Raw genomic sequence first — 16,600 nt, 5'->3', positions numbered from 1 at the left:
ATGAACAAGTATAGTTTACTGATATCATTGTTGAATATGGATTCACTGTCCTAAGGGCAGACCTATAACATTTTATCTACCTCATTGTTCTTAGGTACCATGAGGAGATTATGGAAGGAGAATATCTATTTTTCCTTCTAATAGATTAAATCCTTCTGACTCTGTTTCTCTTTATTTTCAGAGCTTGCCAATAGCATCTCAGGTGCACTTAAACACTTAATACTTATGAACTTTTACAAGAAGTTATTTACTTCAAAAGCATAGCAAGAACAAATATATTTTCCCCTTTAACTCAGATATATATTCCTCTTATAGGCAGGAAAAGTAGAGATTAGGTTGCTTCAAACAAATGGTAGGCGATGTCCTAAAAGTAGTCTCCTAGTTTAGATCAGTTCCTAAATAGCACTTGTCCTCCAAGTTCATGTTCAAAGCTGGTACTGCTTTGGCTTCCATTGGGCTGTCTATGAAACTTGATCTGGATTCCTGGATATCCATGGCTAATGCTTCGAGCTTGAATTCCTAGACCCCTGGATTTCCATGGCTCATACTCTCAGCCAGTTTGGAGACTCTACTCCCTTTTTCTAGAATGGAAAAGAATCAGAAAAAGACCAATGACTCAGGCACATTTCTCAGGGTCACTTGGACTGAGGAGGGTATAAGTGTGTGTGTGTGTGTGTGTGTGTGTGTGTGTGTGTGTGTGTGTGTGTGTGTAAGAGGAGGTCCTAGGCCCTCTTCCCTTACCACATGGCATAAATGAAGGAGTTTTTCATACTTAGACTCATTTAGCAGAAGCTCTCATGGTTGGTAATCAGACTATTTTAAAAACATCCAGTTTTGGCTTTGTTGCCACTGGAAAAAGTATTGTTTCTAAACAAAGTGTAGATGATGCATTCCTCCAGTCTCTCCTAACATCTCCCAAAAAGGTGATGGCATCTTAGGTCATCTGGACATACCCTAAGCCTCACTGCACTGAGAGGTTACTTCTCCTCCTGCTTTGAATGGAGAAATGTTTTGGAAGGATTTGGGGCTAGGACAGAAGGGAAGAAATGATGCAAATAGCTGTGTGAAAAAAGGTATGTTGTGGTCAAGGTTGGGGAGAGCAATGCCGTGGTGATTTAATGGCAAAATCTGACTGCTGAGTCCACCCACTTTTCCCCAAGATGGGCTAGCTAAGGGCTGAAGCATTCAAAGATCCATGCCAATAACAAGGTATCTGAGAGGGGGGGAATGCACCTACATAATGATTTCTAGTTTCCATTATATCAAATTGCATTCTATAACTTGAATTAAACAGAGTCCCCAAGTACAAAGATTCTGTATTTTCATATAATGCATGGCCTCGTTAGAAATGAGAATCAAACACCCTACATAAATTGTGTCAACTTCTTTGTTAAGTTTAGAATTTCTAAGAAAGGAAGAGTCTATATTTTAATTTTGGCATCAGACTTATTCCTGGTCTGGAGACTTCTGAGATAAAAGATGGTGCCAGGCTCAGAGATGCTTGGTAAGTGCTTAATAAGTGCTCACTAAGTGAACAATTGGTAGTTGTCTTTTTTTGCTTTATTGATATTTCACTCAGCATATAATCTATAAGTAAATATAGATCAACTCCAGCATGTCAACATGTACATGATTAATGTTAATAAAACAATTCAGGAAGAAGTGAGTTTGTCAGTAGGTAGGATTTTGAGAACTGATATTGATTAGGTATATCCATGAATCCACACATTCCTTGACAATAAGTAAACAATGGCAGGTAGAGAAGTTGAAGCAAGGAATTTGGGGATGGTCACTCTCTTGAGTGCCATAGTGAGTTCAAATCTTCTTGTACTTTGGCTTCCTTGGACACTCACACAAATTACCAGGGTAATAATGGTAGCACTTCCTAGAGTACAGATCCTTTTTGCTAAAGATTATTTGTGGTTTATCAATTCAATTTGGAGGTTAAATCCCTATTTTATACTTAAGACTCATATAGTTCAATCTGGGAACCTAGTCTTCAGTTTATAATATGAATATATCAAACAATATGTCTTATAGACAATTAAAACTCGACATGTCCAAAGCTGAAATCATTATCTTACATTTCCTACTCTTCTATAAACCCTCATCTCTTTCCAACTTTCCATTTACTGTTGAGGGTACCACCATTCTTCTAAATACTCCTTCTTGCTCACAACCTACAAGATCTCATTCTCACATACACACATAGGATGTTTGTCCCTATTCTTAAGAAACCCATATTCTAAGGAGAGTCAACATGTAAACAATGACATACATTCAAATTATATTCAAAGTTAATTGGAGGTAATTTCAGAGAAATCAGTTCCACTAAGGGGAGAGCAGTTAGGAAAGACCTCTTGCAGAATATAAGTTTTAAGCTGAAACTTAAAGGGAGCTATGGATGCTAAGAGTTAGAGATAAAGAAGGAGATTGATTATTCAAGGTGTGTCTTATAGCTAGTGGAAAGGCATGGAGTCAGGACATAGTGTCACATGCGATGGTCAGTGAGGAATCCAGTGTCTTTGGACTATAGAAGATGTGGAAGAAAGTAAAGTGTAGGCAGCCCGGAAAGGAAGGAAGATACTAGGTTGTGAAGGGTCTCAAAAGACAAATGAAGGATTTTATATTTAATCCTGGAGGTAACAGGGAACTATTTGAGTTCATAGGAGAGTAATATGATCAGACCTCTGCTTTAGGAAGAGTTCTTTGGCAGAGAATGGATTGGAGTAGGGAGAGACTTGACTTTAGAAGACCAGACAGGAAGCTACTGCAAGGTCCAGGTATAAGGTGATGTCACCCTGCACTAGGATATTACCTGTGTCAGAGGTGAGAAAAGTGTGTAAAAGAGAAATTTATGACATTAGAATAGCAGGTCATGGAGACAGTGGTTATGGAGGGTAAAAGTTAGTGAGGAGTTTTGGAAGTGACACCAGATTACAAACTTTGGTGACAAGGAGAATGGTTGTGCTCATGAATACAATAAGAGAGAGTTTAAATGAAGGAATGATTTGGAGAAGAGGTAGTATATTCACTTTTGGGACATATTGATGTCTATTGAATATCTAATTTGAGATGTATAATAAGCAATTGGAGATGTGATTCTGGTAGCTAAAAGAAAGGTAAGGGCATAGTAAATAGATCTGAAAATCATTTGCAGAGAGATCATTAAATTTATGGATGCTGATGAGATCATCAAGAGAAATAGCATATTTAGAGAAAAGAGGCTCAGGGAAGATTCTTTGAAATGGTTGATGGGTTTGAACTGGATGAAGGTCTAGGAAAAGAAGTTGAGAAGAAGCAACCAGAATGAGAACCATGAGATAGCAATCTCATGAAAGCCTAGATAGAAGAGAGTATCAAAGAAAGGAGAGGAATCAACAATGTGACAAGCTGTAATGAGTTCAAGGAAAAAAAATCATTTGATTTAGCAATTAAGACATCATTTGTAACTTTGAAGAAAGTACTGTAGTTTCAATTGAATGATGAGGTCAGAAGGCAGATTGTAGAGATTAGTAGAAGAGAGTGAGAAAAGAGAAAATGGATGTATCAGTAGGAGACTGCTTTCTCAATGAATTTAGTCATGAAATGGAGGAGGGAAAGGTGACAAAGTGGTATTAGATGAATCAAGTGAAATTTTCTCTAAGGAAGAAAGATGAGCTTGTCTGTAGGCAGCAAGGAAGTTGAAATGAAATGACACCAGACTAGAAGTTTTTCTGACCTGGCTGAAGCTTTTCATCTAACTACTGCAAGAAAGCACTGACTTAGAACTGAGCAAATCTAGCTAGGAGAAAGGCTGGAGCAAGTGTGTCTTTCCAATAAACCCTTAAGAAAGAACTGCCTGAGTTAGGATTCCTCGGTTTTGTTCTTTGGTCTCCTTTCCCCTTCCTAACTAGTTCAGCTTGTGGAGGCCCTTGCAGTTTTTGAAAATTCTAGAGCATTTTGAACTTTCCATTTTTCTAGTAGAATCCTAGTATCATCCCCCTGAGACACTAAGATATCAGTGCTTGGAATAGGAGCCAAGTATATTTTGGATATAAATTTGCCATATTTAAGGGGAATTTCTCAAGTATCCATGAATGAGAAACGAAGACTTCTAATAATTGGGATTTTGGAGTTAAATTTTACTGTACAGGCTTTCTTATCTTTCACTCATTTTACCTTGAACTGTGCACAAACTTGAAGGAAAATGTATCAGACTTTTTTAACCTTTACCTTGGCTTAGAATTAATATTGGTTCCAAAGCAAAAGAGCAGTAAAGGCTAGGCAATGGGAGTTAAGTGACTTACCCAAGAGTTCATACAAGTAGAAAGTGTTTGAGGTCATATTTGAACCCAGGACCTCCCATCTCTAGGACTGGCTCTCAATCCAGTGAGTCACTAGCTGCCCCCTTCACAGACTTTGGAAAGGATGTTTTGGACCAGTTAGTAAGTAAATATCACTTTCTCTAAGCTACTTAACTTTGGTTGACTGATTCTCAATGGATTATCTTGACAAGTATGTATTCATTATTTCTATAGTGTATTGCAGATTTATATTCATTTAATTTCAGTGTCTCCCTTAGTAGGTGGAGTCCCTGATATTTTATACATTCTGAAGTTATTTCGAAAGAGTTCTTTTTCCTATTTCTTCCTCTTGAGTTTTATTGGCAATATACATGCACTTCACCCTATCAACTCTCTTCTTTGAAGAGGCTGGTTTACCCTGCCTTCACTTCTGTTTGTCAATGTAGTACCTCAGGACAGGAAACATTTTCCTGAGGCTATGAAGGGTAATCCTTGGGATAGCTGCTTCTTCCAGCACTATACTTCATGAACTTACAGCAATGTATTTTCCATGAAGAAATCTACCAGTATTAATTAATCTTAATGAAAACATTTGCTAAAAATGTATAACAAGAGTATAATATTTATATAACATTCCACTCAATATTCTCAGTTACCTTCTCCCATAATTCAAAGTGTCTGTGGCAGAATAGAAAAAAACAGAGTCTCAGGGTAATAAAGCGTATATGTGGGAACACATGTGCCCAAAGCACATCAACCTCATTATTCTATTTATTATTTTTAAATTAATTATTATTATCATTAATTATATATGTATATTATATAATAATAACTATTATTAAAATCCTTTTTAAATGCTGGTATCCTCTTATTGTCTCAGTAACTGTCTGTAAGGATCTTTTCATTCAGTGTAGAAAAGACTTCTCTTGATAGTGACAAAAAACTGGAAGTGTAAGGGATGAACACAAATTGCTGTGTATAAAGGGAATGAAATGCTTTTTTGTCATTTTGCAGTTAGGTGACTCAGTAGATAGAGGGCTGAATCTGGAGTCAGAGATTTGAGTTTAAAACTGGGGTCAAATATTTAGTAGCTGCATGACTCTAAGCAAGTTGTTTAACTATTGCCTGCTGCAGTTTTTACAGGTGTAAAATGTGAACAATATTAGTGTCTATAACCTCTGGTTGTTGTAAGGGTAAAATGAAATAATATTTGTAAAGCACTTAGGAGAATTTACCTCTATCTGCTCCTCCTCATTCTTGTCATTGTGGGGAGGGAGGTGAGAGGGAAAGGAAACAAATGCTTATAAGAAGAGGAATAAAAAATTAAGATGAAAGCATCTATAACAGCAATATGTATCTTTTTCATGTTAGCAATATGTGCCTTCTTTCACAGCATGATGACTATGGAAATATATATTGTATAATAACATATGTACAACCTTTATCAATGATTCCCAAAGTGGGCACCACTGCCCCCTGGTGGGTGCTGCAGCAATCCAGGGAAGCAGTGATGGCCACAAGTGCATTTGGGGGAGGTGAATAACCATAAGGGGGCGATTATAGTATGTGACAGGGGGGTGCGAAGTAATATTTTTTCTGGAAGGCGGGTGGTAGGCCAAAAAAGTTTGGGAACCACTGACCTATATCATATTACCTGCCTTCTTGGGGAGGGAGAGAACAAAAGCCAGGATGACTGGTGATGGCCCAAGATACAGTGGATAACCTTGATGTCTTCAGTGTCTGACCAAATTCTTAGTGATCCATTTAAGCCTCTTTCATGGCAGTTTGAACAAATTGTTCTCATCCACCCATTCCACCAATTGAGGACCCTCAACCTGTTTTAGACTGTGTGTTGGAATGGTCTTACCTGAGTGTGTCCATTGCTTGTGCAACAGTTTCCTGGAGCCAAAGGTGAGAGCTAAGTGCCATGGAGACTCCAAGGATGGATGAGCAACCCTGAAAAAAGTTTAGCAATCTCTCACTCCAGAGGTGCTCATCCTCCTTGAGCACCTCTTAACTTTTGGAACTATTTTAAAAAATGGACTGGCCTCCTGGGATCAGGAAAGGGGGGTTAGTGGGGTTTTTATGTTTATGGGGTGCTATTTATTATTTCTCTGATCATTGCCAAGTCATTTAGTATTTGAAAGTCCCAAGTTTTTTGGACACTGTAAGTTATCAAGATGTTTATCTTAATCTGTAGAAGAGATTTCCACATTGTATTTTTAAACTAAACTAGTAAAATTAAAGGTCCGTTTCTCCCCTCCTTGCTCATTCCAAATGAATAGGCATGCAATTGAGTTACATGTTACTTTTTCATATTAGCTTTTCATGTTTGTACTGAACTAGACATTTCCTCAAAATGTATCTCCCAGATGAATTCTTGCATGTTTAATTTGGGATTTCTACTTTAATAAAGATGATTTCTTACTAGTATGAACAGTTGAGAAATATCATTCAAGCCCTACATCAGTATTGATATAAGACTTCTGATTAAACTATGGCTGCATCAGAAAGATTCAAAGAGAGCACAAAGAGGGAAATCATGACAGCAGTAATGTACTTTAGAAAGGATATTAACAAAATTAGCAAAGTTTTTCTGTGTATTCTCCTATTTGATCCTTGCCACAATACTATGGAGAATAGAGTGGAAGTGTTTTTCTCCATTTTATAGATGATGAAATAATATCAAATGGATTAAATTAATTACCAATGGTCAGAAACAAGTAAATAGTATATTCAGAAGATAGGGGTTCATGTCTTAAGTCCCATCCCTATGTCTATCTTACTTATAGCTTTTTAAACTATCTCTCTCTAAGCTTTGTTGTTCAGTCATTTCAGTCATGTCTGAATCATTATGACCCAATTTGAGGATTTCTTGACAAAGATATTGGATTGGTTTGCCATTTCCTCTTCTAGCTCATTTTACAGATGAGAAAATTGACACCAACAGGATTAAATGATTTTCCTAAGGTCTCATAGTTAGTAAGTGTCTAAGCCCACATTTGACAAATTATTTTGATAATTTTGACTAGGCAGGAACCTGTTCTCCAGCACCCTTCCTTTCCAACCAGTTAGCCCCATTTTTAAATGTAATACCTAGTAAGCAGCTTATGAGGATTCAGCATGGAGATCTACAAAAGACCATGTCTATAAAAAGAAATGAAAAGCACTGAACACTTGAGGGAAGAAAATGATGCTCACGTCACTATTGAAAAATCAACCATCTGTTTTGTGGCCCCCTCATCTACATTAAGAATTTGGTTCTAAATCTGCTTCATTTGATTACATGATCTTCTTGACCCCTCAACTTTCTTCCCACCAAAAATGAATCTGAGTAATTTAAGTGACACTCTAAACAGATTAGTACGTGTAAAATAAAATCTGTTTGCTGCGAAGCAAGGTCAATAGAAGGTGCTTCTTTGTAGGGGAAAACTAGAATATCAGCAGATGGTTTATGCATTTATACATTTCCCTAGTGAGCCCAAAGCTGTGGCAGTGTAGACAGAACATGAAACAAACACACAGGTGTTTTCCACAGGGTAATGCTTGAAAGTAGAAGTTATAAAACAATCATATAAGTTGCTGCCTTTCAGACTTGACTGCCTGTAGAGGGGGCCCCAGGGAGCAGCTTCAATGACAACCCCAGCCTTCGAGGTCTGATGAATTTGGGGATCAAGACCTGGTGACCAAATTCAACAATGATGTCTTCCTGTGTTTTAACTCTAAAGTGGGAAGTGTAACTGACATGCAGAATCAAAGAATTCTAGCTCTTGACTTTTCCTTAGTTTCTAGTGGGGAAAGTATGGCAGAAGTTATTGAATTGGTGAGGGTGGCCCAAGCAAAATTGTGAGGTGACAAAATTGATCTTCATTTGCTTTCTGTTTTTATTTTTTGTCTACGGTTTTCTTGCCTCAGGTCCCCAGTGTGCCTCTTTGTTCCCCATAGTTTTCTGCCCAGTTCTGTCCCTTTTAGGCAATGCCTTGTTTTTATTCTTTTTCAATTTTGTTGTTTTTCAATTTTCATGTTAGAATCTTCATAACCTCAGCTTATTTGGCCTTAATTATCCTTTCCCCATTCTCATCTAGTTAGCTTGTTTTGTTATACTACCTTTGTTATATGACTCTTTAGTTGTCAACATGGCAGATAATTTATCTCATTGATGCTCAGACATTTTGATTTCAAGATCACATTATACCCTTAAAAATATTGAGGATCCCAAAGACTTTTTCATGTGGTTTATATCCATTAATTTTCAATATATTAGAAACTAAAATGTACATCTTAAAATATATTTATTAATTAAAATAGCAATAATAAATCCACATGTTAATATACTTTCCATTTTTATAATAACTTTTTCAAAACAAAGAAAATATTAATGAGAACAGTGGCACTGTTTTCCATATTTTTGCAAGCATAATGTCTGACTTAATAGCAGATAGAAAGGTACTTCTTATATGTGCTTCTGCCTTCATTCTTTTGTGATTTATTGTCTTTGTGGAAAGAAGAATAAAAATAAGAAGAAAATCTGTTCTAACACACATATAGTAGAGTGTTGAATTATTTTTAATAGATAAATATTAGTATTATTATGAAAACAGTCTCATTTCTTGGATCCTAGTGTCTTAGTGACCCTAGTTATATTGAGACAACAGTTTGAGAGACACTGTCTTATCTAAAATGCAATACAGTAATATAATATTGTATAGTGGGTGAACATAACTTAAAAAACTTGAGTTAGGGTTCTTTTGTCCTTCCTTTAGGCTAAAGAAGGTTTCTGACCTAACGACTTCCTTTAATGGTAGAAATTTCAGGTAGAAAAGATAAAAATGGGGATATGTTGGGATTTGTTATTGTTGTGCAGTTATTCAGGTGTGTTTGATTCTTCATGTCCCCATGGACCATAACCCACTAGGTTCTTGTATCTTCCACTTTCTCAGCAATATGTGAACCAAGAATTGCCAGAAGTGCAAGCTAGTTTGTCAAAGAGGCAGAGGAAGTAGAGACCAAATTGCCAAAAATCGATGAATAATGGAGAAAGCAAGAGAGTTCCAGAAAAAAAATCAACATCTGCTTTATTGAATACATTAAAGTCTTTGAACGTGTAGTTGACAGTGAAATAGGGCAAGTCCTCAAAGAGATGAGTGTACTAGATCATTTTACTTGTCTCTTGAGGAAGCTTTATGTGGGTCAAGAACCAGCAGCTGGAACTAAACATGGAAAAACTGTTGTAAGATGGAGTTTGAGGAATCATTCAAATTTCTCACAATGCAAAGCATTAGTCATATTAAATATAGTACTGGACTTTCTTTTTTTAATTTTAATTAAAAATTTTTTTTCCATGGTTACATAATTCTTCCCGACTTCCCTCTCCTCTCCTGGAGTTGACAAGCAATTTCACTGGGTTATACATATATTTTCACTCAAATCCTATTTCCATATTATTTATTTTTGTAATAGAATAATCTTTTAAAAGTCAAACCCTAAATCATATACCCATATAAACAAGTGATGTCATATGTTTTCTTTTGGATTTCTACTCTCACAGTCCTTTCTCTAGACATGGACAGCATTCTTTCTCGTAAGTCCCTCAGCATTGTCCTGGATGATTACATTGCTTTTAGTAGCAAAGTCAATTACCTTTAATTGTCCCACAATGTTTCAGTTATAGGGCTGAACTTCTATTAGAATGACTGGTTCAAATCTCTTCTCTGATATTTAGTAGATGTTGGAGCCTAAGCGAGTCTTTTAACCTTTGAATCTCAGTTTACCCATGTGAAAAAATCTCCCTTATTGAGTAGTTGAAGAGTTCATATAATTCACTTAGCAAATAATGAGGTGTTCTGTAAGTGTTGATCTTAATTATTTGTTGGATATTTGCTTGTTTTGGGGCAAGGTAGATAGGGATACAAGGAATAGGCTCTTTTCACTCTCACATTAGGAGAAAACTGCTGGAAAATGTAAAAGGTGCAGTGTGGTAAAATTCAGTCATCATAATCAAATGCTGCATATTCAGTTACCAAGTTTTGCCATTAGATTGTAAGTCCCTTGAGAGCAGGAACTCTTTATTTATTTATTTATCTATTTATCTATTTATCCATTCACTTATTTATTTGTTTGTTTGTTTGTTTGTTTGTTTGTTTGTTTATTTATTTGTTTGTTTATTTGCCTTTCTTGCAATGGCAGCAGAAGAAGGACTTAAAATGGGATAACAACCACTATAAAGTCTTTTTTTCTTGCTTGTTTTCTATAGGTCTGGTGAGGTTTTCATGGCAGCTAAGTAACTCATGATGGTCTTATCTTCTTTACAATTGTCATGGTCAAGTAGAGTCCATGCCTTTAATACAGCCTAGTTTACTGTAGCAGAAAAGCAGACACTGTTGAAGCCATTGAAACTGCAAGATCTTTGGAATGATTGGCAGAAAACTGGATTGGGTTCACAGGCTATTAGTAACATCATCCCATGACTACATATGCTATTTTCATGCAATTTAACTCTGGAAGGCACCTTAGAGATCATCTAGTCCAACCTCCCTTTTTTATAGCTGAAGATATTGAGTCCTAGATAAGTTAAGACATTTGCCCAAGATCACAAGTGAAGTTATTATAGGTACCCAGGTACTGTTACTCCAGATGCAATAAATATTCTACTAAATCATTCTTTCTCCTCCATAGTACTCAATTGCTAAGGTATTTTAGTAGATACACTATTGTACTTAGAGTCAGGAAGGTCCAAGATAAAATCTGGCCCCAGCCATTTACTAGCTGTGTGACACTTAAAGGTCAATGGTATGCCTCAGTTTCTTCGATTGTAAAATGGTGACTGTAATAGCAGCTTTCCCCCAGGGTTGTTGGGATGGATCAAATGAGATAAGTTACACTTTGCAGACCTTAAGATATCTAGTTATTATTATGATTACAAGAAAACCAAACATTTATGGCAGTAAAAGGCCCCTGGAGGAGGAGGAGGAGGAGGAGGAGGAGGAGGAAGAGGAGAAGGGAGTGAGGGAGGGAGTTGTCAGAGGTGTCAGCTTATGTTATTCTGATATAGGCTACTGTCTGTTCTCTTTCCACTTTATAGGCAGTTGGAACTTTGGCATTTTTATCTCCATTATTTCCTTGGAACTATTTCACAAAGCAAACCACAAGATAATCAGCACTTTGCATCTGGGCTCCATTAAGAGGAGGGACATCCTTCCTCCTCACAACATTTGGGGAGGGAGCATACTTCTTCCCTGCAATGATTTTTGAAATAGAGGACCACACTGGGCAGGGCACTCATTCTTCCCTTCTGAGACCCCCCAAACCCTCCACCATGTAGATATTCTGATTTCCTTTCTAGGTTCAACACCTCCAACCCCTCCCTGCCAATGGTCCTGCATTAAGTTCTTCCTTTGGGTTTTACTTTTCTCTACTTCCCTGATACATACTTGAGGTTTGCTACATATTCACTTCATTACCATTATTCCTCTGGCCAGGTTAGGATTCATTTACAACTAAGCCTTGGGAAAAAAGCTAACCTATTTTGCCCTTGTACTGAGACTTTTATCTTTTTACTGCTTTGTATAACTTCATAAATATCTAACCTTGATTGGAGACAGTTAATTCCAAACTGTGTAAGTCAGCAATTCTATTTGTTTAGAGATCGATCACAGCTGATCCCAAATTACCTGCTTCTCTTCTTTTTTCACTGTCACTTTATCTTGCTATTATATGCTATTTTACCCTGAGTGTCTCTGGGACATGGAGAAATGCATAATGAGAATTGAAGACTTTGGGAAAATTTAAATTTCTATCAAAACAGCAAAAATGAACATCTAGATCCCATGAATAGTTTAGTGAGCCAAAGTAGCTAGACTAGAGTTTTGGGCTTCTGGTTTGGAAGAACTAACTAGGATGGTAATGATTGATAGTGGCTTCTACTTTCCCCCTGAAGACTTAACTAGCTAAGGTGGAGAGAAGTAGCACTCAAGAAAACTATGGAATGTAGCCATGGAAATTTTTTCTTAATTAATCAATAAAAAAAGAGACTCCCCTCACCAAAAAAAAAAGTGAGTGGCAGCAACTTAAAGAAAGGAAAGGGAAGAATATATGAGGAGCAAAAATAAAAATAAAAATAAAGCTATGGAAGCTGGCGAGTGGTTGTTAGGATCTGGCAAGTGTTAGAACACATAGTCAAATATCAGGTCTATCCTTTAAAAGAAGATTAATTACTTTGTTATATTAAAATATGAGTTAACTCCTTCCCTCTTCTCCCCATTAAAGAATATATCATTTGACAAAAATAAATGTATATATAAAACTATATTTTACTTATTTCTATTCAATTCTTTCTCTGATAGTGGACATATACAAGTCATTTTTTCAAACAATATTTCTGTTGCAATTTCATTCATTTTAATTTCATATAGGACTTTCTATGTTTTTTTCCAAAATTAACCTGCTTGTTATTTCTTATGATCCTTTTCGGAAATGAGGAATCTCTGAAAGGTTTGTATCTTTTCAACTTCTCCATCTTTCAAAGTCTTTTTTTACCATACATTCTTCTTTTTCTTGTTTCCTAACTATTCCTCTAGTTATTTCTTTTCTTTTTTTTTTTTACACCCTTGTACTTCGGTGTATTGTCTCATAGGTGGAAGATTGGTAAGGGTGGGCAATGAGGGTCAAGTGACTTGCCCAGGGTCACACAGCTGGGAAGTGTCTGAGGCCAGATTTGAACCTAGGACCTCCTGTCTCTAGGCCTGACTCTCACTCCACTGAGCTACCCAGCTGCCCCTCTCTAGTTATTTCTTAATCCTGATTTTGCTTTTTCTTTATATAAGATCCATTGTCAATTATGAAAGTTTTGCATTCTACATTGTAGCCTCTTGATTGCACCCATTGTGTTCCTGGTGGAAGTTTTTGGTTAGCTAAAGAAAATGGAGAATTATATTCAAGACTGGAGCTATAGCTCTGTCAAAAGCAACAATTTCTAGCTTGTCTTAAATGCTCAAGAGCTATATAGTTTTTAAAAAATAATAATAATATGTAATTTTATAAACTTTCCTAAAGTCAGGGTTTAAATTAGAGATAGCTTTTTCCTTTTCTTTAGACTAATTTAAACTATCTTTTTTTTGTAATAAGATGTGATTCCTTAGATATAGGACTTTAAGGCAATCTTCAAAAAGACACCAGATTTGACTGGTATAACCAGAAGACAAAGGAAGAATCAAAGCCACTAGCTATGGTCTAGGTGGAATCAACCTGTCTCATTTTTTTAAGAGTGAAAGGAAAATCCTTTTTTATTTTTCCCCTCTTCTCTAAAACAGAATCTCTTGGTATACTGGTCCTCCAGACAACAGGAATGAATTTTTTGGGGTCAGTTTTCAAAGTTAAAGAGTATATATCCAAATGGCATAAATAGGATTACAGGTCAATGCAAATACGTGTTAAAGAATTTCATTTAGCATGTACTGGATGAATTCTAAATTTCCTAATCTTTCTAGGTTAACTTTTTTTCTAATTAAAAAATATTGCATGAATATCAATGGAACAATTAGACTATTAATAGGTTTTCCATTTGTTCTGATACATGAACTGATACAGCCTCTTTTCTAGACATATATCTTTGTAATGATAACCTCTGTAATTCTTGTGAAATTCTTGTTTGATTAAAATGATGCCATACATTAAGGGGCAGCTAGATGACTAAATGATTAAAACACCAGGCTTGGAATTCTCCATGAGGTCATATTTGACCTCAGACACTTAACTAGCTTTGTGACCCTGAGTAAGTCACATAGCTCTGTTTGCTTCAGTTTCCTCCTCTGTAAAATGAACTGGAAAAGGAAATGGCAAAGTGCTTCAGTGATCTTTGCCAAGAAAACCCCAAATGAGGTCATGAAGTCAGACATGAATGAAAAATGTCTGAACAACAAAAAGAACAAAAACACTATGTGTCTCTTCATTAGCATATTCCCCAATTTTAAGATTCCAATATGGAGTAGTAGAAGGGAAAGGAACAAACATTTATTAATTGCCTATAATATGCCAAGCCTTGTGTAGCATACTTTTGCAAACATTAACTCATTACCACCATTATATGTTAGTAGATTTTCTTGGGTTTACTTCACAACCTAAGCATAAATGATAATAATGTTTCTCTGAGAACAAAGTGCTTTATATTATGTACAACGCATGGATAGACTCTAGACAAGAACTAGTGCTGTGTTGGTGATTACTTGAATAGGAAAACATATAGTGAGGATGCTGAACAGTAATTAAATTGGTTAAATGATTTCTAACTATCGTTCAAGACCTGAGTCAAGTCCTAACTTTTTGCAATTCTTTACTGGACTGTCAGCCCACAAGATTTCTTCCTTCATACTACTGTAATGTTGATAATGTAAGCTCCCTCTGATCTGTGGGAACTTTGGACATTTCCAGTTCGCCACATGTCTTCTGACAATGTGAAAGTTTTTTTTGAGATGATGAAGCAAATCTTGACTGGTTCCTTGGTCTTTCTTCTCCATGATAGTGGTGGATTAGAGGTAGGGATGGTGTGCGTTGTCAGTTTAAAGGGGAGGCAGAACTTCAAAGCTTTTGTTCTGCTACCACACTGGTGATGGATTTCTCTGAATCTAACTGGGCTACTCTTCAGCCAACAAGCTCTCCAGCTTATCAGAATTTATGCCTTAAATTACCCAGGTTTGAACAAATGACATAATAATACATAAGACTTGGTCTTAAGTGGAATAAGTGCAAATCGTATTTATCCATAGACATATACATGGATTGTCATGGTGAATGCATTCATTTTCAAAATGAGTCTCTCCATACTTAAATTGGACCTTGGAAAGCATCAGTCTATTGTGAGGAACTCTGCCTGAAATCTTCATGATACAGGAGAAAAAATGCCAGAATTTATGTTGATCCAGCATAACCTTGAAGAACTCAAAGTTTATCTCATGCAGGAGTGTGCTGGAGCCAACTCATATCACCATACAAAAGTGGAAAGCTATATTTTCAGCATGAGCATTTACATGTCAGAAATTGGCAAACACTACAAATCAGGGTCTGATTTATGGTTCTGTTGATTGTCTAGAAGAAAGTGATGGAGAAAATGTTAATGATGACAATTAAATTAAAAGTGTATTCTGGAGAGAGACATTTTTTAAACATTTAACAGCATGCCATTGACCCCATTGTACACTAAGCCATCAAAATAGTTTTATTAAAATGATACCCTGAATCACCCTGAATTCTCAAAAGTCACGCTAATCAATCATGTAGATCTAAGGAAAACAGAAAAGCAGCGAGGTGGCATGGGGAATGGGGCACTGAGCTTAGATTCAAGGAAGACCTGAGTTCCAACCCAGCCTCAGATATGTACTAGGTGTGTGGTCCTGGGCAAGCCATTTAACTTCTGGTTGACTCAGTGTTCTCAATTATAAAATAGTAATAAATAATAGCACCCACTGCTCAGGTTGTTGTGAGCAATAGATTAGATTGTATTTACAAAGTGCTTAGCTAATGCTTGACTTATGACAAGTGCTATATAAACGCTTTTCATTAATATCATTATTATTATTATTATTATTATTATTATTCAAGAATGATCCTAATGATGTTCCTTGTCAACAGAAGTTTGGCCACCAAATAATTAATTTTTTAACTGCAACTAACAGAGACTGTTTGTTTACACAGGGCAGTTACAAGCTGCATGGGTTACAGGTAAGTGGTTCATTTGGACATCAAATCTTAAAGCCTTTAAATATATGTTATTATATATAATAGTTCTTTATACCCCTTCAAAATATGTTTCTTGATACTCTAATAAAAACAGTAGAAAAATCTTATGGGAGCATGTTGTTATTTAGTTATTTAATTTGTGTCCAATTATTTTTTTACTTCAAATGGGATCACATTTTGGCAAAGTGTTTTGCTGGAATGGTTTGCCATTTCCTTCTCCAACTCATTTTTCAGATGAGGAACTGAGGTAAACAGGGTTAAGTGACTTACCTAAGGTCACATAGCTAGTTAAGTGTTTGAAGCCAGATTTAAATTCATGAAAGTGAGTCTCCCTTACTCCAAGCCCAACACTCTATCCACCTAGCTGCCCCTCATACTGTGTAGTGGTTCTAAGGTAAGGGCTAGGCAATGAAGGTTAAGTGACTTGCCTAGGAAGTATCTGAGTCTGGATATGAACTCAGGTTTTCATTTCTCCAGACCTGGCACTCTCCATTGCACCACGTAGCTGACCCAGGAACATGTCAGGTATAATAACTGAAGACTTGTCATGTGAGAATAATAAACTTGTTTTCTTTTGTTTCAGA

This window comes from Gracilinanus agilis, chromosome 3 (assembly GCF_016433145.1).
Source record: "Gracilinanus agilis isolate LMUSP501 chromosome 3, AgileGrace, whole genome shotgun sequence".
Classification (NCBI taxonomy): Eukaryota; Metazoa; Chordata; class Mammalia; order Didelphimorphia; family Didelphidae; genus Gracilinanus; species Gracilinanus agilis.
Note: the sequence above shows the minus strand (reverse complement) of the source record.